This window comes from Schistocerca americana, chromosome 7 (genome assembly GCF_021461395.2).
Source record: "Schistocerca americana isolate TAMUIC-IGC-003095 chromosome 7, iqSchAmer2.1, whole genome shotgun sequence".
NCBI lineage: Eukaryota > Metazoa > Arthropoda > Insecta > Orthoptera > Acrididae > Schistocerca > Schistocerca americana.
The window spans coordinates 218495480-218518390 of NC_060125.1; positions in this window are offsets into that span (position 1 = coordinate 218495480).

Consider the following 22911-nt stretch of genomic DNA (forward strand, 5'->3'; position numbering starts at 1 on the left):
CTGTCGGTGAATAAACTTGAATTACAGATTTGTGCCGTACCTCTCCCTGGAGTGATGACTTGCGGTTGCGTTGTGTTGCAGATGCTGTGTCATGCGGCGGGCGCGGCTGCTGTTGGCGGCGGCGGTGGCGGTCGCGGGGGCGTGGCTGGCGGCCGCGTGTCCTCCGGAGTGCATCTGCCTCTCGCAGACACAGGTAGGCGGCCGAAAAGTGTCTGGGACGTGTGACTACCCCTCCAGTACCGAAATTCTGAGGCAGGGGGTCGATTTAACTCGCTTTTACGCTCAAATTGATAACTCTTTCAATTTGTCTAATATTTTACCTGCAGATTGGAGTAAATGACCATTAACAGAACACTCCCTCCTTGAATGAACATTAAAATCTCCCTACAGATACTGGTGCAACCCTTTCATGGATCTGACGGTATTGCTTTGGTCTCTGAGTAAAGTGAGTCTCGATTTTCGCCAGGCAAATGTGTTTCAATGTTGAATTGAATTGCTTCATCGGTTCACGGGTGTCGCGTCCGATAATGTTGAGGAGGATGCACAATATTTCGACGAGACAGCGGCACGTCATATTCTTGTGCTTACTGACTTGTTACTACAATGGCTTGCCGGTACATACGCTGACTTGTGCTCATATCTGTATTTTCACTGATGTTTACCCTTTATTCGCCGAGCGGGATTAGCCGAGCGGTCTAGGGCGCTGAAGTTATGGGCTGTGCGGCTGGTCCCGGCGGAGGTTCAACTCCTCCCTCGGGCATGGGTGTGTGTGTTTGTCCTTAAGATAATTTAGGTTAAGTAGTGTGTAAGCTTAGGGACTGATGACCTCAGCAGTTAAGTCCCATAAGATGTCACGCATCCTTTCTTCCTACTTGGAAAATCCTTAAGTGAACCAAATTCTGAGATCGCCCCTTCTAGGCTGTAAGCTGGGTGTGCAGTATTAAAACACCCAATTCGGCGTTCTGAAACTTGTGTGTTGGCGTGCAGTGTCGTTTGGAGTAAGACTCCTTTTGCGTTCTTATCAGTCCGAACACATCAGAAAATGGTCTCTAATTTATTTACAGCCTTCACATATGCCTCATAGTTAATGGTTGGTCATATTGGTAATACAATCACGAGAATGATTTAATCACTATTCCTAAAGACTGTCATAATAACATGGCCAGCAGAGCGAGATACCGTGAATTTCTTCTGCTTTTGCTGATGAGAGTTGGAGCCACATCAGTGACCCTCGTTTTAGTTTCCAGCCCATAGACTTAATCACCTGTAACTATCTGTGATAAAGGGCCTCTAGATTTGGTTCAAATTACTCCAACAGTTGAGATAAAAAGGCTTTTCTTTTAATATCGTAGTTGTGAGCATTCGTGGAACCCGTCTTAAGCACCCACTTAAATATCCGAAGATCTCACTTCTAATTCTTACCTGTGGCTACAGAGACAAAGGTATAATTGTGACATGTCGGTCTGCGCGAATAATGGCATCCTTGAGATTCAACATTCTGCGTCAAGTGGTTGTGACAGGACGCCCAAATCGCGGGTGATCCTGGAGCTCAGTTTCTGCGCTTTCTAACGCATTAACTCTTTTTACCCGTCATACGACAGTACTCCAATTGTCCTACTAACTGCATCATTATATATACTGCACATAAATGTTTATGGAAGTTAGCAATGGTTTCTGTATCCACAACCAAGATTTCAGTTAGAGTGGATTCCTCAAAACAACGGTGGTGAAGAATTCCGTTCGCCGAACCATGCCCTGGTATGGGTGGCATAGACTTCAGCCTATCTGCACACATCTCCCGCCACCGCGACACACTGTCTGAGATGGAGGAAGGAGAAGCCGCTGCGTTTAAATGGCAATGCAGTCGTACTGCATACGACTTGCTTTTATATTTCACATATCTCAATAACACAGGTCACAAACAAAACAAATTTTCAGTGATATTTAATTATTTTAGGCGTATTGATGACGTGACGTAATATTCATCTTGCCCAAACTGTTGGCACACGGGCAGACAGAGAGTTTCACAGATTTTCGCATTCAGATTCCCGCGTTATTGTAACTTACTGTGTTTAGTAATCGGATAAAGCTCTTCGACATACTTATCTTGATCGAAGTGTAGTAGAATTTTCGCATTCTCATTATAGAGAGGGGAATCTCTACCTTTTTGGAACTATATAGACGTCCTGGCAGTCGCAAAATAAAGTGATTTGTCTTTAAAACGGAAATTGCGTTGCAGATAATCAGTTACACATGCACATGTACAATGGCGTTTTCAACTGAAATGGAAAATGATCTCAAAAACAGTTCCAAAAACGACGTAAGAATGCCAGTGTCCTCAAAATATTTGGAAAACCGTTCACGTAATTTTCATGGCCACCATTAATTCTACAAACGTCGCGTTTTCTTTAGTGAGCTCGCTGTACCGTGTTTGTCCGAATATGTCCCCTCTACAATGCGATGTTCTTTTTAAATACATCCACGTCAAATCTGAAATACGTTCTTACCTTGCAATGCTATACTGTGGGCAGTATGGAATCAAGTCCACTTAAAATGTGAGGCCTGTAATCCCTTCTGGATGCTCTTCGTTCCTTTTCCCTCATAAATTCAACAGTAGCGGGTCTTAAATCAAAAAATCGTTCCTTGCTTGCCGCGTAACTTAACCGACGAATTTCGCTGCAATATATAGAATCTCCTTAGTCTGAGTTCAATTCGAAACTTCCTGGCAGATTACAACTGTGTGCCGGACCGAGACTCGAAATACGGACCTTTGCCTTTCGCGGGCATGTGCTCTACCATCTGAGCTACCCAAGCACGACTCACGACCTGTCTTCACAATTTTACTTCCACCAGTACCTCTGTGAATTTCTGTGAAGTTTGGAAGATAGGAGACGAGGTACTGGCGGAAGTAAAATTGTGAGGACAGGTCGTGAGTCGTGCTTGGGTAGCTCAGATGGTAGAGCACTTGCCCGCGAAAGGCATAGGTCCCGAGATCGAGCCTCGGTCCGGCACACAGTTTTAATCTGCCACAAAGTTTCAAATCAGCGCACACTCCGCTGCAGAGTGAAAATTTCATTCTGGAATGATCCCCCAGGCTGTGGCTAAGACATGTCTCCGCAATATCCTTTCTTCGTGTAGTGCTAGTCCTGCAAGTTTCGTAGGAGATCTTCTGTGAAGTTTGGAAGGTAGGAGACGAGGTACTGACGGAAGCAAAATTGTGAGGACGAGTCGTGAGTCGTGCTTGTGTAGCTCAGATGGCAGAGCACTTACCCACGAAAGGCAAGGGTACCGATTTATAGTCTCCATCCGGTACACAGTTTTAATCTGCCAGGAAGTTTCAAACCAGCGCACACTCCACTGCAGAGTGAAAATTTCGTTCTGGTTCCCTCATTTCCATTGGAAACTGTTTCAGCTGACAGTGGGATAATGTGTGCGAATTCTGAAATTTTACTGTTCGTACCAACAACTACTTCACGTACTCCTTGCCTGCAAATTTAGCACAAAGTGGTTCTTGATGTACAGAACAATCGATTGCGTTTGTCGACCATTGCAGTTTTATGCTGTCTCACTGCCAACTGAATCTTTACATTCTTTCTACGTGGTATTTAAATGTGATTTCATAGCAGATTTGCAGTATCCATCGCTTATGTGACTGCATAACACGTATTGAGACTTCTTATCCCTCTCTTCTGTTGATCCCATTCAGTTTTAGTGGCTTGTGCCAATAGATAGGCAGAATGCCTCTATTTGTGCAGACAACCACTGGATCTGTGAACGTCATCCATACTACTAGCAAATAGTGAAGTGTAAACAGCGCTGACACCAAGATTTTGCCAGACTGGAAAGAGTTCTGCCGAACGAAATTTGTCACACCGTAATACTAAATGAAATGTAGCACTGCGCTGGGTACTTCTGAGAAGACAGAGCAAAGCCGAGACGGGAAGAGCCTCGGTCCGCACACCCCGCTCGTGGATTGTTGGGCACTCTGTGGCAGGCTCTGGTTTATAATGAGAGCGCTGGGCAGATGGCATTTTGATGGCTCGCTACGGCTCTGAAATCTGTCAGAACTGATCGAAACTCCCCGTACGTGAAGGAGGAACAGCAAATTTTAGGCCCATAGACTCTAGTAAAAATAATTGTTGCATTATTTAATTATGTTCTTTCCTGCCTTATATCCTTGTGATTAAAGCTAGGAAGTTCAGGCCAGGACTGCACAATCGTGGTTGGAGGTCTTTGGCGTTTGCAAGGAAATTGGAAATTTGGGGTAAGATCTGATGTGACCGAACTGCTGATGTCATTGGTCCCTAAGCTTACACACTACTTAATCTAACTTAAACTAACTTACGCGAAGGACAACACACACACCAATGCCCGAAGGAGCACTCGAACCTCAAACGGGGAGAGCCGCGCGGACCGTGACAAGGCGCTCAAGACCGCACGGCCCCCCTGCGCGGCTGACGTTTGCAAGGGCTTTTAGTTCCGAGATTCATCACTAGATGGCACTAGCAATCAGCAAATGTGTAGTATGAGTTATGATGGCGGCCAGAAAGCGTACGTTCGACTGTTTTTGCTTATTATGACGATATAAGCGTGGTATAGATCGTTTTCATGGAATAAGTCTACTTTAAATAGATCGTCTTACGTGAATATCTCATAAATTGTTAATTTACTTCAAAATTAATGGGTTTATAAACTGAGACATTAGCACACGTTTAATTGTGCATGTTTGGTCCAACGTCAGATTTTTACGACGATAGATTGTTTACTGTGTGTTATCCACATTGTATCTATCATGTCTGGCAGCCAGTTAATATTACATGATAATGTGATTTTCTTTTGCGATTACTTTTGTAATATCATCCAGTCTGTTATTTATCACTAATCAAAAAGAAAATTAAATTTCTGGTGCAATATCAGCATATCTCACAGATTTTGTGGACCCTGCTTTGCAAAACATGCCAGATACAAATGATTTAAGCAATGATGATAATACCCCTAATTCAACTTGTCTCCCAAATGCAAAGACAGTTGCTGGAAACTCTTGAAAAAGTTTGTCTGTCTCGACATCCTGAGGTGAAGATTTTGTTGAAGCGTCAACTTCATAGTGCAATGAAAATGAGGTGCAACAGCATTAAAATTAAAATCTGGAAAACATAAAACAACGTTACCTACATAAGCAACAGGAAGAGAGACAAAACATATAGGTTCTTGCTAGAGCTGCAGCAGCAAATGATGAACATTCTGGACGAAGACACATTTCAGGAAGGAAGCCTTTTCTCATATGGAGAGGTTTTATGTGGGCACAATATTTTTCAAGAAAAATATGATTTTATTTCCTTCAGGTTGCTGAAAGAGTTATAAATCCACAGTTTTATTTCCGAAATTATTTCAATGAACAATTGTTCTAAGAAGCTGCAGCCTTTGCAGACATTTACTACATTTTATTTATTTATTTTTTTTTTTTTTTGCGTATGGGAATACAGCGACAGTATTTTATATAAGTACAGCAATATGTAAACGAAATGTACAAAACAAAACAATTTACTACATGACTAAAATGGACACAATAACTGGCAACAAGTTCACAAGAAATCAAGAAATTGCTGGATGTGCCTCTCAACTGTGTGTAAGTGCAATCAGTCATTGGAAGGAACTGATGCGTGTGAACAGAATTTGGAGGCATATAACACACACACACATAAAAACTAAGAAGTGGGCACTGAAGATAAATTACGTCTGATGGACGTAGAATATGTGAATTACGTATCGGAAGGACAGTACAGGAAATAAAGGCCTAACAGAAGACATACATGATCTGCTTGCATTTTGGATGGCCATGAGGAAATACTTCATTACAGAACGAAGTGGGAGGCCACAAAAGGGTTGATTATTATGAGGAAACAGAAGAATAAGAACATTTAATTACACCTGAAACCAGAGAATATATACTAAAATGTTCAGCATGCACAGATAAGAAGTTGGACAAAATTTGATCAATGGCCTATGGTTAATGATCTAAAATCTCCAAGTCATTGCTCCAAGAAGACGTTTCAAACAGCAAAGAAGAACAAAATACGATAATTTTGATGTATATCTGTGATTGTCAAAAGATACCAACTGTTTCCGCTTATATCACATAAAGAAAAGAGAATAAAAACATGTCATAGTTAAATTGTGTACATTATAAAACAGTTGCAGTAAAGGCCCAACACACAGAACTATGCGGTAACCAAATTTCAAAAATATTCTGGAAATAAATTTATTTTTACCTTCCTAATTAATCACTGACTGGTTCTTACATCCTAAAAGATCCTGTTTTCAAAAGTAACACATAAAATCCTAACTTGGGAATGAAAGGGGTATAAGTGAGACTGCGTAATTTCAGCGCTGTTTTCAGCTTTCAGTTACGAAGAGCTAACGGCTGCATGTGAAAACAGTAGACGTCTAAAGGGTTTTGATAACAATGAGGCATTTCCATAGAGACGTTTACAAAGCCGCGTTAAGTGCCGTGTCCAGCGCACTAAAACTGTCGGGGATCAACTTACGCCGACTCATCTACAGTATGTATGAAAGGTGCTAAGTGAGAGATTTCCACAAAGGTGGTCCACTCTGCTTCACAGACTAAAGCGAGAAGAACCAGCAAGGAAATAAAAAGAAAGAACTATAGAGGAGGTCTCGAAGCTGTAAAAGCTAATAATATCTTCTGTATTCTGGAACCAGAAGAAGAATATAAGCTCATTGGACAAAATGAATCAGTCCATCGCGTGATGGTCGGCGAAATGACTTCTGGGGGCTGCGCTTAACTTCAGCTTCAACTCTGTCAAGAAGTGCTTGAGACACATGGGAGACCTCTTTGAAGGATGTGTTTGACACGAAGGATGTGTTTGACACTGACTTCGTTTATAAAGTTTTTGAACCACATTATTTTATTTGTCTTTGCCGGTAGTGACCTCACGTACTGGCTTCGATAAGGCAGCAGTACAGTTGTCACAGATATGGTTTCTGTAAAACAGGTGGCACATTGCACGCCCTACTGAACTGCCTTCATTTGGATGCAGTTCAAGTCAAATCTGCAACAAAAAAAACAAAGGACAAAAAGGGAAACTTTGAAAGCTTCTATATTTTTCATAGGAAACAAAAATTGTTTATCTCTCTTTCTTGAATTGAAGTCGAAACTTTATGGATACTCAGATCTGTCATTTTTTTTGCGCAATAAAATGTATATGTCGTGTGACTAGGGCCTGCGATCGGGTAGACTGTTCGATTTGACGCCACTTCGTCGACATGTGCGTCGATGGGGATAAAATGATGATGATTAGGGCAACACAACACCCAGCCGGGAATCGAACCAAGGCTCTTAGGAATGACATTCTGTCGCGCCGACCACTCAGTTATCGTAGGCGGACATTGCGCAATGATGGGTTGCATCGTTGAAAGGAATCCTGAAACAACTGCCATTCGCACACATAGCAAAGTTTCCGCGTAATTAATCAAGACGAAATCTTAGTTGAACGTAAGAACCATATACACGGTGTGGGCTGGTCCCTCGGCAGCTACGAATGCCGTTTAAACCCGTGTTGCGTGGTGTCGGCGCCTGAGCGAGACAGCTGTGAAGCTGCTCCCACGCCCGGGGCGACGTATGTCGTCGCAAAAACGACACCGCGCCCTTTGTCCGGCCTGCTGCATTGTGGGTAGGCATGGTGACGCCACGGTTCCCGCGAAAAAGCGCCGTGGGCTGCCCAGCCTGCTCTGCGTGTACGTGCGTGCGTGCGGGCGGGCGTGTGTGTGTGTGCGCACGCGTGAGAGAGATAGAGAAAGTGTTTGTGTGCTTCTGGCGCCGGTTCCTGCGTAGGCAGGGGTGTGTAATGCGGGTCACCTAGCTCACAGGAAAGAAGGCACGCGTGGCCACTGTACTCATCACAGCAAAAGACGAAACGGAAAGCGTCCATGTCCAGAAGGTGGTAACCGGGCCCTGCCATTCTTCTTCATCACACTGGTGTATCAAACAGCATCCTACCTCCGCCTCTCTCTCTCTCTCTCTCTCTCTCTCTCTCTCTCTCTCTCTCCTTTTCTTAGAGTATCGGCCTAAGTCCTGTATCGCTGACAGACCCTTGCAGAGTTATGTTTTACGCCAACGCATCATGAGCGGATTCAGAAATCCCTGTTGAAAAAGTCAACATGTTGTTGTTGTTGTGGTCTTCAGTCCTGAGACTGGTTTGATGCATCTCTCCATGCTACTCTAACCTGTGCAAGTTTCTTCATCTCCCGGTACCTACTGCAGCCTACATCCTTCTGAATATGCTTAGTGTATTCATCTCTTGGTCTCCCTCTACGATTTTTACCCTCCACGCTGCCGTCCAGTACCAAATTGGTGATCCGTTGATGCCTCAGAACATGTTCTACCAACCGATCCCTTCTTCTAGTCAAGATGTGCCACAAACTCCTCTTCTCCCCAATTCTATTCAATACCTCCTCATTAGTTATGTGACCTACCCATCTAATCTACTGTAGCACCACATTTCAAAAGCTTCTATTCTCTTCTGGTCTAAACTATTTATCGTCCATGTTTCACTTCCATAAATGGCTACACTCCATACAAATACTTTCAGAAACGACTTCCTGACACTTAAATTTATACTCGATGTTAACAACTTCCTCTTCTTCAGAAACGCTTTCCTTGCCATTGCCAGTCTACATTTTATATCCTCTCTACTTCGACCATCACCAGTTATTTTGCTCCCCAAATAACAAAACTCCTTTACTACTTTAAGTGTCTCATTTCCTAATCTAATTCCCTCATCATCACCCGATTTAATTCGACTACATTCCATTATCCTTGTTTGCTTTTGTTGATGTTCATCTTATACCCTCCTTTCAAGACACTGTCCATTCTGTTCAACTGCTCTTCCCAGTCCTTTGCTGTCTCTGACAGAATTACAATGTCATCGGCGAACCTCAAAGTTTTCATTTCTTCTCCGTGGATTTTAATACCTACTCCGAACTTTTCTTTTGTTTCCTTCACTGCTTGCTCAATATACAGATTGAATATCATCGGGGAGAGGCTACACCCCTGTCTCACTCCCTTCCCAACCACTGCTTCCCTTTCATGCCCCTCCACTCTTAAAACTGCCATCTGGTTTCGTACAAATTGTAAATAGCCTTTTTCTCCCTGTATTTTACCCCTGCCACCTTCAGAATTGGAAAGAGAGTATTCCAGTCAACATTGTCAAAAGCTTTCTCTCAGTCTACAAATTCTAGGAACGTAGGTTTGCCTTTCCTTAATCTTTTTCTAAGATAAGTCGTAGGGTGAGTATTGTCTCACGTGTTCCAAAATTTCTAAATGGTTCAAATGGCTCTGAGCACTATGGGACTTAACTTCTGAGGTCATCAGTCCCCTATAACTTAGAACTGCTTAAACCTAACTAACCTAATGACATCACACACATCCATGCCCGAGGCTGGATTCGAACCTGCGACCGTAGCGGTCGCGCAACATTTCTACGGAATCCAAACTGATCTTCCCCGAGGTCAGCATCTACCAGTTTTTCCATTCGTCTGTAAAGACTTCGCGTTAGTATTTTGCAGCTGTGACTTATTAAGCTGATAGTTCGGTTATTTTCACATCTGTCAACACCTGCTTTCTTTGGGATTGGAATTATTATATTCTTCTTGAAGTCTGAGGGTATTTCGCCTGTCTCATACATCTTGCTCACCAGATGGTATAGTTTTGTTAGGCCTGGCTCTCCCAAGGCTGTCAGTAGTTCTAATGAAATGTTGTCTACCCCGGGGCCTTGCTTCGACTTAGGTTCTGCAAAAACAGATCTTGGGATTTTACTACTCTCTGTTATCCCTTGGGATCCGAAGCGCCTCAAACATGTGCCGAGAAACACTTGATATACTGAAGTCAGTCAGTACAATTTCGCACTATTGTTTAGTGAACAAGATACGAATTTACTGAGTATGAGACCCGATCTCTGACTGGATTAAAGAATTTTTAAGAGACAGAAGTCAATATCTTACTTTTAATGCGCTGAAGAAAAATGTAAAGGTAACGTCTCAAGTAGCCATAGGGAGTGCTGTAGAAGTATTACAGATATAAACATCTAGGTGTGATAGATCGCATCACAGCGAACAACTTTCGTTAGAGATAAAAATTCACAAATGTGTCTCAGCGATTTTAGATGCCCTTTAGTATTCAGTGGCGACGGGACGACAAGATTCCACCAAACTAGCAAGGCCTACTGACCAGGTATACAGCACACAACCTACCCCAGTTAACTGACAGAATTACTTCCAACAACAAAATCAAAAGTATTAGTTACATGAATGTGTAGTGTCTCTTTTTTGGGGGGCATATCCAAAAGAAGAGACATCACTCATTCATGTAATTGATATGCGTCGATGGCCTATGAATCCACAACCATTAGCACAGAGCGTTTACATTCTACCCCCAAAGGGAATCTTAAATTAGCGAGCACGGACGAGATTGATGGAGACTGCGGATAAGTCATGGCGCTAGATTGGAAGACGAGTCGGCCGAGGACCGCGCCAAAAGGGCCCACGCATTTACAATTAACACTGCGTCTGGGTGCCGGAGTGGCTAACGCAACTCCAGCACAATTTTCGACACGCCACCGCTGATTCCTCATCAAGTCCCGATGCGGCCGATATCGTCAGTACCTTCCCTTTCCCTTCCCTTCTCCCCCCTCGTCCTTGAGTTTATGCAATAAGAACGAGTGTCTCTAAGCGGTGAGATATTCGAAGCAGATGACTGGATGATAGGCAAATGCCACAGAATGTTTATGCCCTGTCGCCTCTCACGGGCTTTTATTTATTGGTCACCAGTCTTGTAGCTACAGGGTGGGCTACTAACCATTGCCACCTAGAATAACTGCGAAAGTATGATAGGAGCTGAAAAGTTCGTGGGACAAAAGTTACATGGGACAACCGGGGCCATAATATGACGTTGATTTTTTGTTGCTAGGTGGGGTCGCTTCAGAGATATGAAGGACAACTTTATTTTATTAGAAGGGATGCTATAGTTCGGTACTTATTTTCTGATAGCGGCTATCGAAACGAATCCAATGATGTGTAACAGTAATGTCTTTGAAGGTCAACGAAGGTCACAAAGGTGGCCTGAATGTCCATTTACAGAAGGTGTTCGAAGTGATGACCATCGATATCAATGCAGTGCTGAAATCTTCTTATAATGGATTGAGTGGTATTCCTCATCACATCCGCACTTATCGAAGCACATTCTCTGATAATTCTCTCTAAAATATCTTCAGGTGTAGTTGGAACATCTTTGTAAACAATGTCTTTTACGAATCCCCACAAGATAAAATCCAGATGCGTCAAGTCTGGCGAACGAGCTGGCCACGACACACCTACTCCCGAGTCCAATCGACTGATTTGTGAATTTCCTCTGCAACTCATTTCTAGCCTTCAGTGAAAAATGTGCCAGACACCCATCGTGTTCATACCATATTCTGTTCCTTGTTTCTAAAGGCATTTCTTCCAAGAACAGACCTAATGTTTCTTGCAGGAATGTGGTGTACTTCCTACAATTAAGATTTCCTTCGATGAAATAGGGGCCTATAAATTTGTCCTCCAGAATCCAACACCATACATTCATCGACCACGGTTTTTGGTGTGCAACTTGCAGCAGCCAACATGGATTTTCAGTTACCCAATAAGCATCTTATCCAAATTAACGTTTACATGGTTTGTAAACGTAGCCTCGTCAGTAAATAATATCAAATTAATAAAGTGTCATCCCTCTGAGTCTGAAGTGACCCCATCGGCAGAATTCAGTGCGACGCATACAATCACTACCAGTTAATTCTTGGTGGACACTGATATGGTAAGGATGAAATATACGGCGATGCACAACACGAACAACACTACTCTGGCTCATTCCAGATTCCCTTGCGCTTTGATGCCAACTCAACACAAGGATATCGAACCACAGTGGTAAGAGAAATGGCTCTGAGCACTATGGGACTCAACTGCAGAGGTCATTAGTCCCCTATAACTTAGAACTAGTTAAACTTAACTAACCTAAGGACATCACAAACATCCATGCCCGAGGCAGGATTCGAACCTGCGACCGTAGCGGTCTTGCGGTTCCAGACTGCAGCGCCTTTAACCGCACGGCCACTTCGGCCGGCACAGTGGTAAGAGAACCAATTCCGTTTCCACGTTAATAAGTTTGCTTTGCCGGATATGTTTCCGACGCGTTAAAGACCCAGTTGTTCTCAATTTATCATATACATATTTAAATGTACTACGTGCAGGGTGAGTACGTTGAGGATAGCTTTCAGTATATAAGTCTGTAGCGCTCACTAAATTTCGTTGGAATTCTCCCTAAATGAGAAGCATGTCGACTTATTCTTCGAAGGAATACATCATTCACATTCGCTTGATTCGATGATTATAGTCTTACCGTTCCTACTAGTGCTGTATTGCCGTGCGGTTAAAGGCGCTGCAGTCTGGAACCGCAAAACCGCTACGGTCGCAGGTTCGAATCCTGCCTCGGGCATGGATGTTTGTGATGTCCTTAGGTTAGTTGGGTTTAACTGGTTGTAGGTTTTGGGGGACTGGTGACCTCAGCAGTTGAGTCCCATAGTGCTCAGAGCCATTTTAGTGCTGTATTGTGAAACCGTGGAATGGTGTTTACATGCCAATGGCACGTTAGATGGATGCACCGTATTCGGCGAATATTTACTATTTGCACTATATACGAGAGAGAATTGTCAGAGCATGTACTTCGATAAGTGCCGAAGTGATAAGAAATACCACTGAATCCACAATAAGAAGATTACTGCACTGTATCTATACCAATGGTCATCACTTCGAACACCTTCTGTAAATGGGCGTGTATGCCACCTTTTTGACTTTCGTTGACCTTCAAAGACCTTGGTCTTACACATTATTGGATTCGTCTCGATAGCCGCTATCAGAAAATAAGTACCAAACTATAGCACTATATCTCCGACGGGACCCCGCCTAGCAACAGAAAACCAACGTCATATTATGGCCCCCATTGTCCCATGAAACATTGTCCCAGAAACTTTTCAGCTGCTATCATGCTTCCGGAGTTATTCTAGGTGGCAATAGTTAGTGACTCACCCTGTAGTTTGATGAGGCACGCCGCTAATTCTCTATTGTGGCAACCTCTTCATCTCACAGTAGCACTTGCAATCTGCGTCCTCAATTATTTGCTGGGTGTATTCCAATCTTTGTCTTTTTGTACAGACTTTACCCTCTACAAATCCCTCTAGTACAATGGAATTTATTCCCTGATGTCTTAGCGGACGTCCTACAATTTTCTCCCTTCATCTTGTAAGTGTTTTCCATGTGTTTCGTACCTGTCCGTTTCTGCACAGAAGTTCCCCATTCCCTACCTTATCAGTCCACTTAATTTTCATCATTCGTCTGTGGCACTATATGTCAAACGCTTAGATTCTCGTCTGTTCCTGTTTTCCCTCAGTCCGTGTTTCTCAATTATACAATGATGCACTCCAAACATACATTCTCAGAAATTTCTTCCTCAAGTTAAGGTTTATGTTTCATACTAGTAGATTTTATTGGCCAGCAATTCTCTTTTTGCCAGTGCTATTCTGCTTTTGATGTCCTCCTTGCTACGTCTGCCATGGATTATTTTATTGCCTATGTAGCAGAATTCATTAACCTCACCTACTTCATGTCCATCAGTCCGAATGTCAAGTTTCTCGCTGTTCTCATTTCAGCTATCTCTCTCTCATTGCTTTCGTTTTTCCTTGATTTACTCTCAATTCATATAATGTAGTCAGTAGACTGCTCATTTTATTCAGTAGATCTTGTAATTCTTCACTTTCACTGAGGATAGCAACGACATGACCGAATCTTATCATTGATATCCTTTCACCTTGAATTTTAATTCCACTCGTGAACCTTTCTTTTATTTCTATATTGCTTCTTCGATGTGTATATTGAACAGTAGCAGTGAAAGACTACATCCCTGTCTCTCACCATTTTTAATGCGAGCACTTCGATCTTGATTTTTGACTCTTATTGTTGTATCTCGGCTCTTTGGTATATTGTATATTACTTGTCTTTCCCTATAGCTTACCAAAAGTCTTCTCAGAATTTCATACACCTTCCACTATTTGATGCTGTCGAACGCGTTTTACATGTTGGCAAGTCCTGCGGACGCGTTTTGATTTTTCTTTAGTCTTGCTTCTATTATGAACCGTAATGTCAAAACTGCCTCTCTGATGCCTTTACCTTTCCTGAGGCCAAATTGATCGCCATCTATCAGTTCTTCAGTCTTCTTTTCCGTTCTTCTGTATATTGTTCTCGTCAACAACTTAGATGCATGAGCTGTTAAGCTGATTTTGTGGTGAATGTCACATTTGTCACCTCTTGCAGTCTTCAGGATTGCGTGGATGATATTTTTCCGAAATTCAGATGGTATATCGCCAGACTCTTACATACTACATACCAAAGTGAATGGTCGTTTTGTTGCCACTTCGCCCATTGATTTTAGAAATCTTTTTTTGCCCTTTTTGATCTTAACTCTTCCAATACTCTTTTAAATTTGAATTATGGGCTAAAACAGCTAATAAATACAAAAAAACTAAGAAAATAACCTATACACATATTTTATGCACTAGTATGATAAGACAAAAAGCAACAAACATGAACTGGTTCGTTACATTTTACGCACATAATAGTAGTTTTTTGTGGCAACTTCGACATTTCAGCTGCTTCTTCTTTTTTGTTATCTCGTCCGTTGGTAATTCAGCAACCTAATGTTCTCTTCCATCAAATCTAGAATCTAGTTTTGCCCTCTTACTAGGACGTCCTCTGCTGGTAGTGACTCGCCTGTTACTTCAAGAATTGCAGTGACAATTCGACGACGAAATGTCAGATGATCTATGGGTTCTTCGTTGTGCGTGTAAAGATCCCAGGCGTTTTGCTCTGCAATGACTATAAAATGTGCAATGATCGGGAAATACCACTTTTTCCCTCTTACAGAGCATCTATATAGGGATATATTTTGGTCAGCTCGATCTATTCATCCCATATGAGTATTGTAGGAGTGTAATAAGTTAGGTTGAGGCACGCTAATCGTTTTCTTTTGTTCCCTGGAAAATCTTGCTACAGAGCGTAGTGGTTGAAATCTGTCAAAGTTGGTGGCTACAGTAACAACATTGTTGTCATTCCAACGTACAATGGAAGTCCCGGATGCTGAGTCAGAACAAACTTCATATGATCCTCTATTTTCTTCTATCATTTTATCTACAGATGATAGAGTACAATTCTTAGCTGTTTCCTCGTATTGTTCCTGTTGCTTCCACACCCCTCTCTTTTAGGTCATGTAGTAGTTCAACGCTGCTAAAGAGGTTATCAAAGTATATTCGATATAGAACATGTGGAAGTAACTGGTCAACATAAGTCATTACCACACCATACCCCATACCTTTCGTTTCATAATCATTACTACATGCGCCAGCATTAGTTATTTCCTCATCTTTTGATTCTAACGTGTCCAAAAGTTCCATCAGTGTACATCATTTTCTGTGAATACAAAATGGCAACATATTACCCTGACGTCCTTCTGGAAGGACGGTTGAAAACATTATTGAATTACAACTAACGTAAGCTTTCAATCGTAATATTAACCCGTAAATAATATAGGTTAATTCTTGAAGATATTATATGACAACTTTCAGAATTATTGATGCAATATGAAAGAAAATATACATACACATCGATTGCAAGGCCGGTCAGTTCGTCCATGGTAAAGTAGGCCCTATTTTCAAGACACAGTTTCTCACTCATTATGAACGACAGCGTCAAACTGACTGTCGCAGCGCGCAACTGACTCGACCTACTTCATATAACAATGCGTCACAGTCCGTTGCAACAATATGTTATTCGCAAAAATAAATAATTTCAACAGTGAGTGACGCCGTCCTTCCAGAAGGACGTCAGGGTTATCTGGGTTGTTCCGACCTTCACTTTCAATTTGACCGCACATTGTTTTGACTTTTCTATACGCTGAGTCAGTCCTCTGACAATCATTTTTTTTCGATTTCTTCACATTTTTAATGCAGCCATTTCGTCTTAGCTTCCCTGCACTTCCTATATATTTCATTCCTGAGCGATTTGTATTTCTGTATTCCTGAATTTCCCTGAATATTTTCGTACTTCCTTCTTTCATACATCAACTGAAGTATTTTTTCTGTTACCCATGGTCTTTTCGCAGTTCGTTTCCTTGTACTATGATTTTTCTGCAGCTTATATAGTTGAGTTTCAGAGATATCCATTTTTCTTCAACTATAGTGCCTACTGAGATATTCCTCGTCGCAGTATCTACAGCTCTAGAGAACTTCAGGCGTACTTCTTCATTCCTCAGAGTTTCTATACCACAGCTTACTCTTCATCACTAATAAATTGTGATCTGGGTCTATATCTGCTCCTGAGTACACCTTACAATCCTATATCCGATTTCATACCCTCTGCCCGACCGTAATGTAATCAAACTAAAATCTTCCCGTATTTCACGGCCTTTTCCAAGTATACTCCCACCTCTCGTGAGTCTTGAACAGAGTATTCGCTGTTATTAGCTGATATTTTTTTTGCAGAACTCAATTAGTCTTTCGCCTCTCTCATTCGTAGCACCAAGCACATGTTCTCCCGTTTCCCTTTCTTCCACTACTTCTGCAACCGCATTCCAGATCCCCATGACAATTAGATTTTCACCTCCCTTTACGCACTGAATTACCCGTTCAATATCCTTGTATACTTTCTCTATCTCCTCATCTGGAACTTGCGACATCGGCATGTATAGATGAACTATTGCCATCGGTGTTGGTTTGTTGTCGACTCTGATGATAACTGTTCACAGTAACTCACTCTTTGCCCTGCCTTCCTATTCTTAACTAACCTGGCTCCCGTTATATACAATTTTCGGCTGCTGTTTATATTACCCTAAAGTCATCTGGCTGGAAATCCTTCTCATCTTTCTATTTCCCTTCATTGACACTAACTATATCTAGCTGGAGCCTTTGAATTTCCTTTTTGGACTTTCTAACTTCCCTACCACGTTCAAACTTATGACGTTCCACGCCTCGACTGGTAGAACGTTATCTTTTCGTTTGTTGTACAACTTTTTTTTCATGGTCACCTTCCCTTAGCATTCCCCTCCCGGAGATCCGAATGGTGGACTATTCCGGCATCTCTTGCCACTGGAGAGATCATCACGATAATTATGGACCACATGTCCTGTGGATACACATTATGTGTCTTTAATGCAGTGGTTTCCATTGTTTTCTGTATCCTCATGCCGTTGATCATTGCTGATCTTTCCGCCTTTAGGGGCAGTTTACCACTCAAGGGCAAGAGATTTCTCTGAACCTCTGTCCATTTCTGTGACCTCTTTGACAAGGCCGTTGGCAGAATGAGGATGAGCTCTTTCCCCACAAGTCTTCGGCTGCCAAAGGTGACGACTTTTACTCAAAGTCTAAGCGGTGGCAGGGTTCGAACCCGGGACCAAAGACGTTTTGACTACTAACTGAAGACGTTACCTCTAGACCAAGAGCATAACCACTCTTAAGTGACATCTAGCATCTCCAGGATGCATCAATGACTTTTTGTGAAAATATAGTTGTTCCCCGTGATCTGTCACCCATTACGTTTGTCTCAAAGACTGTGGAATATCCTGTATAAAAAGTATGTAATGCATAAGGTCAATAGCTTTATGATGCTTTTAGCAGATGACGCTGTTCTCTATACGAAAGTTTTAACAGCAGAATATTGTATCGAGTGGCTGAAAGATTGTCAGAGGTTCAATTTCTGGTGCAAGGACTGGCAGTTGACTTTGAACGTAAACACTTGTAACCGATTTCGTGTATATAAGTGAGTAGATACACTGTTGTTCGATTACTCCGCTGGAACGAAAAATTACCGGATAAAGTAAAGCCGGCCGAGGTGGCCGAGGTGTTCTAGGCGCTTCAGTCTGGAACCGCTCGACCGTTACGGTCGTAGGTTCGAATCCTGCCTCGGGCATGGATGTGTGTGATGTCCTTAGGTTAGTTAGGTTTAAGTAGTTCTAAGTTCTAGGGGACTGATGACCTCAGATGTTAAGTCCCTTAGTGCTCACAGCCATTTGATAAAGTAAAACCCATAAAATATCTAGGAGTAACTGTCCGAAGGAAGCTACAATGGAATTGTCACTTAAACAAATTGTATGTAAGGATGAGATGAATTAGAAGATATTTAAGCAAGAGCTTGGAGCTATCCTAACTTAAATCTGCGCTAAGAGAACTGGCGAGTACTGTACCCTCTTTCCTGAGTTACTGGAATGGCGTGGGACGTTTTAAAAATATATGAGATGAAGAGAAAACCGTTCTGTTACATGCTCGGTATGATTCATGGTGACTCTGAAAAGAAAGATTACGAGACTTGCAAGATACCTCGTGTGGGAGGGAGAAAGAGGTGTGAATTTTGATTTAAATTCTATAAATGAAATGCAAGGAGTGCTGTTCAACATATAAGTGGTTTATTCAGTGCAATTGCATTAAACGGCACATAGAATAATTATTGAAATTTAATCAAATTCATTTAACAATCACTCACGTATCATGATAAAAAAAAAGTAATTTGTGTCAACAGATATTGTAGAAAGAGTCAAATAAAATAACAACAAATAGAATCGAATTGGCACCAAGAGCTAACAAGTGAATTATATAAGGTGCCTCCCCTGGTATTTGCCTTTTAACATGAGCATTGTATGACTTCATTCTAATCTAACATATAACGGTTTGATCTGGTGTATTAAATGAGGAAGGAATAAAAAAAAAACAGCTGAACATATGACTCTCTTACCGCGCAAACGGTGAATACTGTGCCTTGCGTCTGTATGAGCATCTAACACATTGCAAAGAAATTGAAGAAAGCGAAAGAAGAATGCACAGCTAGGAAGGCGGGCGTGTTCTGTATTACCACGTTCATAGCGTGGCTTTGGAGTTGGCTGATTGCGTGCGGCTGCATCAAGACTCTGCCGGCGTCGTAGTTGATAGCGTCCAACATGCCCTACCCTGAAAATAGTGACCGAAACCTGCTACTGGAAGTTATCATTACTGGACGACGGTATGCGTCCATCTGCAAGTGCAAACCTACGTGAAACTGCATTAAACAAAGCTCAAAACTGTTCTAACAGTACTACCGTCATCGTACATGTAGTAAATCAAAATGATCCTGAGTTAAGCTCTTGATAACGCGCACAGTGAGTGAAGCTCGCCTACTTGGATCTCACAAACCTTGATCTCTTCGCTGTTTGTGACGAATGCAAAGTGCATTGTCTCATCACAAGCGATAAGAGAATCGTTGCGGCTTATCGGAAGCAGTCGAGAGTGAGCTCCTGCATCCTCAGAAGCAATATTCGGAATGCCCCTTACTAGTGCGCTCCTCGCACCTGGAGAGAGAGAGCCGCTCCCCTCCAGCGTCTCGTCTCCGCCCTTCCGCAAATTACGTAGCTCGTACTACACTCCTGGAAATTGAAATGAGAACACCGTGAATTCATTGTCCCAGGAAGGGGAAACTTTATTGACACATTCCTGGGGTCAGATACATCACATGATCACTCTGACAGAACCACAGGCACATAGACACAGGCAACAGAGCATGCACAATGTCGGCACCAGTACAGTGTATATCCACCTTTCGCAGCAATGCAGGCTGCTATTCTCCCATGGAGACGATCGTAGAGATGCTGGATGTAGTCCTGTGGAACGGCTTGCCATGCCATTTCCACCTGGCGCCTCAGTTGGACCAGCGTTCGTGCTGGACGTGCAGACCGCGTGAGACGCCGCTTCATCCAGTCCCAAACATGCTCAATGGGGGACAGATCCGGAGATCTTGCTGGCCAGGGTAGTTGACTTACACCTTCTAGAGCACGTTGGGTGGCACGGGATACATGCGGACGTGCATTGTCCTGTTGGAACAGCAAGTTCCCTTGCCGGTCTAGGAATGGTAGAACGATGGGTTCGATGACGGTTTGGATGTACCGTGCACTATTCAGTGTCCCCTCGACGATCACCAGTGGTGTACGGCCAGTGTAGGAGATCGCTCCCCACACCATGATGCCGGGTGTTGGCCCTGTGTGCCTCGGTCGTATGCAGTCGTGATTGTGGCGCTCACCTGCACGGCGCCAAACACGCATACGACCATCATTGGCACCAAGGCAGAAGCGACTCTCATCGCTGAAGACGACACGTCTCCATTCGTCCCTCCATTCACGCCTGTCGCGACACCACTGGAGGCGGGCTGCACGATGTTGGGGCGTGAGCGGAAGACGGCCTAACGGTGTGCGGGACCGTAGCCCAGATTCATGGAGATGGTTGCGAATGGTCCTCGCCGATACCCCAGGAGCAACAGTGTCCCTAATTTGCTGGGAAGTGGCGGTGCGGTCCCCTACGGCACTGCGTAGGATCCTACGGTCTTGGCGTGCATCCGTGCGTCGCTGCGGTCCGGTCCCAGGTCGACGGGCACGTGCACCTTCCGCCGACCACTGGCGACAACATCGATGTACTGTGGAGACCTCACGCCCCACGTGTTGAGCAATTCGGCGGTACGTCCACCCGGCCTCCCGCATGCCCACTATACGCCCTCGCTCAAAGTCCGTCAACTGCACATACGGTTCACGTCCACGCTGTCGCGGCATGCTACCAGTGTTAAAGACTGCGATGGAGCTCCGTATGCCACGGCAAACTGGCTGATACTGACGGCGGCGGTGCACAAATGCTGCGCAGCTAGCGCCATTCGACGGCCAACACCGCGGTTCCTGGTGTGTCCGCTGCGCCGTGCGTGTGATCATTGCTTGTACAGCCCTCTCGCAATGTCCGGAGCAAGTATGGTGAGTCTGACACACCGGTGTCAATGTGTTCTTTTTTCCATTTCCAGGAGTGTATTTTTCAAAGCCAACGTTAGATTCTTGCCGATGAAGAAGTCCCTTTCAAAATTTCTTTCCTCCTCGCGTCGCATTCTGCGAGGAAAATAGAGCGATACTCTGTGTGAGATAGAGTATACAAATAAACCAAGACTTCTCCCTTTGCGTATTGCCGCTAAGTTCCCAGGTGTTCCGCTCGCGGGAAACCGCCAAAATTCCCCGGGCCACTTGAGATTCTTGGATACCCAAGTCGTGCTGTTGCTATTCAACTCGCCGCTCTGTCCGCGTTACCTAGAATCGTGGCAATGCTGTTTTTCCCTCTAAGTTTATAGTTTTCGCTGCCTCGAGCACACGTACGAGTGTCCACTGCTTCCCTTGGCAGCGTGTAGGTGTATGCAGCTTCTTCGCCTGTCGCTAATCCTCTGGGGGCCTACCCTCTGTGAAGCGTGACGACATGGGCGCGCGACCGCCGCTCGCCCGTGGGCGCACTACCTGTGTCCACCTGGTCGCCTGGCTTCCCAGCTAGGAACGCATCAGAAGAATTCCTTTCATGCGCAAAGTGTACCAAGTTTGCAAAGAGAAGAATCGTAGCCCTTTACGGACGCTTAATGACACAATAATTCACCTCCGTCACACTTCATATATTGCAATAAACTAATGACTGATTTTAAAAGCAATTATCTCCTCTAACTATAAACATGAAAAGCTTTGACGCTTTTCAGACTCTGCACAACTTCAAATAAATTCAACGAAGCAGACATACGACATGAAAGGCTCTGAACGGTGGAAACATACATGGGAACATACACTACATTTGCAAATCATCTCGAATATGGGTAAGAGAACCACCATCCTATTTACATACAAACAGCAGTAGGCGGTATTTAATTCATAGCCAGCTAATGCCCACCTACCACAATACAAAAAATATTCACTACAGTAATTTTAAGTATCAGATTTTACATAAGTCACCTTTCTCACTTGAATACATATTTTTTCAGTTTCTAATGTCGACCTAAAATATCCGCTACAGATTTTGGCTGTGTTACAGATGACATTCTGCATAAAATATAGATATGAGGCTGAAATTGCGGGACCGTCCCAGAACATTCGTAGAGTAATGTATGGTACAGTTCAAGAAATTAGTATTAAAATTTACGTTCCAGTGGACCACAGCGTTGAAGATATCTGTGATATGCAATAAAATACAGATTGATGCTATGGTAGTTTAATACTGTCATCGTAAGGGGCCCATTTCGGCTAGGTATCCTCCTTCAGATCATCAACCAAAGTTGAATAATGTTTTTTATTTTATTATGATGGGTAATCGCATATTCGGATATACAAATTTTTTACTTGTGTCCAAATATCATCGTTGTCACTCTGTATTGTATTAAAACGCTGTGTAGACTGCGGACTCCTATGCTACACGGTGTTTTGTGGTTTGGTGCTGTTATTAATCGTCTTTTCTCGTAATTTTTATAATTCGACGTTTCATCGTCAGATTTGACAGATTGACAGTTGGAACAGTGGGACAAAAATGCGACGGGGTTGCAGTTGCTTTGCTAAGATGATGTTATCATTTTGGGCTGTATGTATAATCTTTGTAATCGATGTGCCCGTAGGTAGCTGTTTGTGTCTCTCATTTTCTGTGGTTAGAAAGGCAATAAAGTTTTGTATGAAATCAGCGAATTGTGTTGTGTGTATCTAGATTTTGTAACGTTCCTGTTTCAGAAATAGTTGCTAAACCTACCTACGGAACATCGTAATGTGAAGTTAATTTGACACATTTTCATGTGAATTTAACTTGGGTCGCAAACTGACTGAAACTACCACTTAATAACACTGTCCGTTTGCTTCAGGATGATAGGCCAGGAAAGATGATTAAATTTCGGTATACGTAGACAACTTCTTGATTAATTCTGGAGGAGAGTCAGTTTCTTAACATACTAATAATCATACATATGACCTCT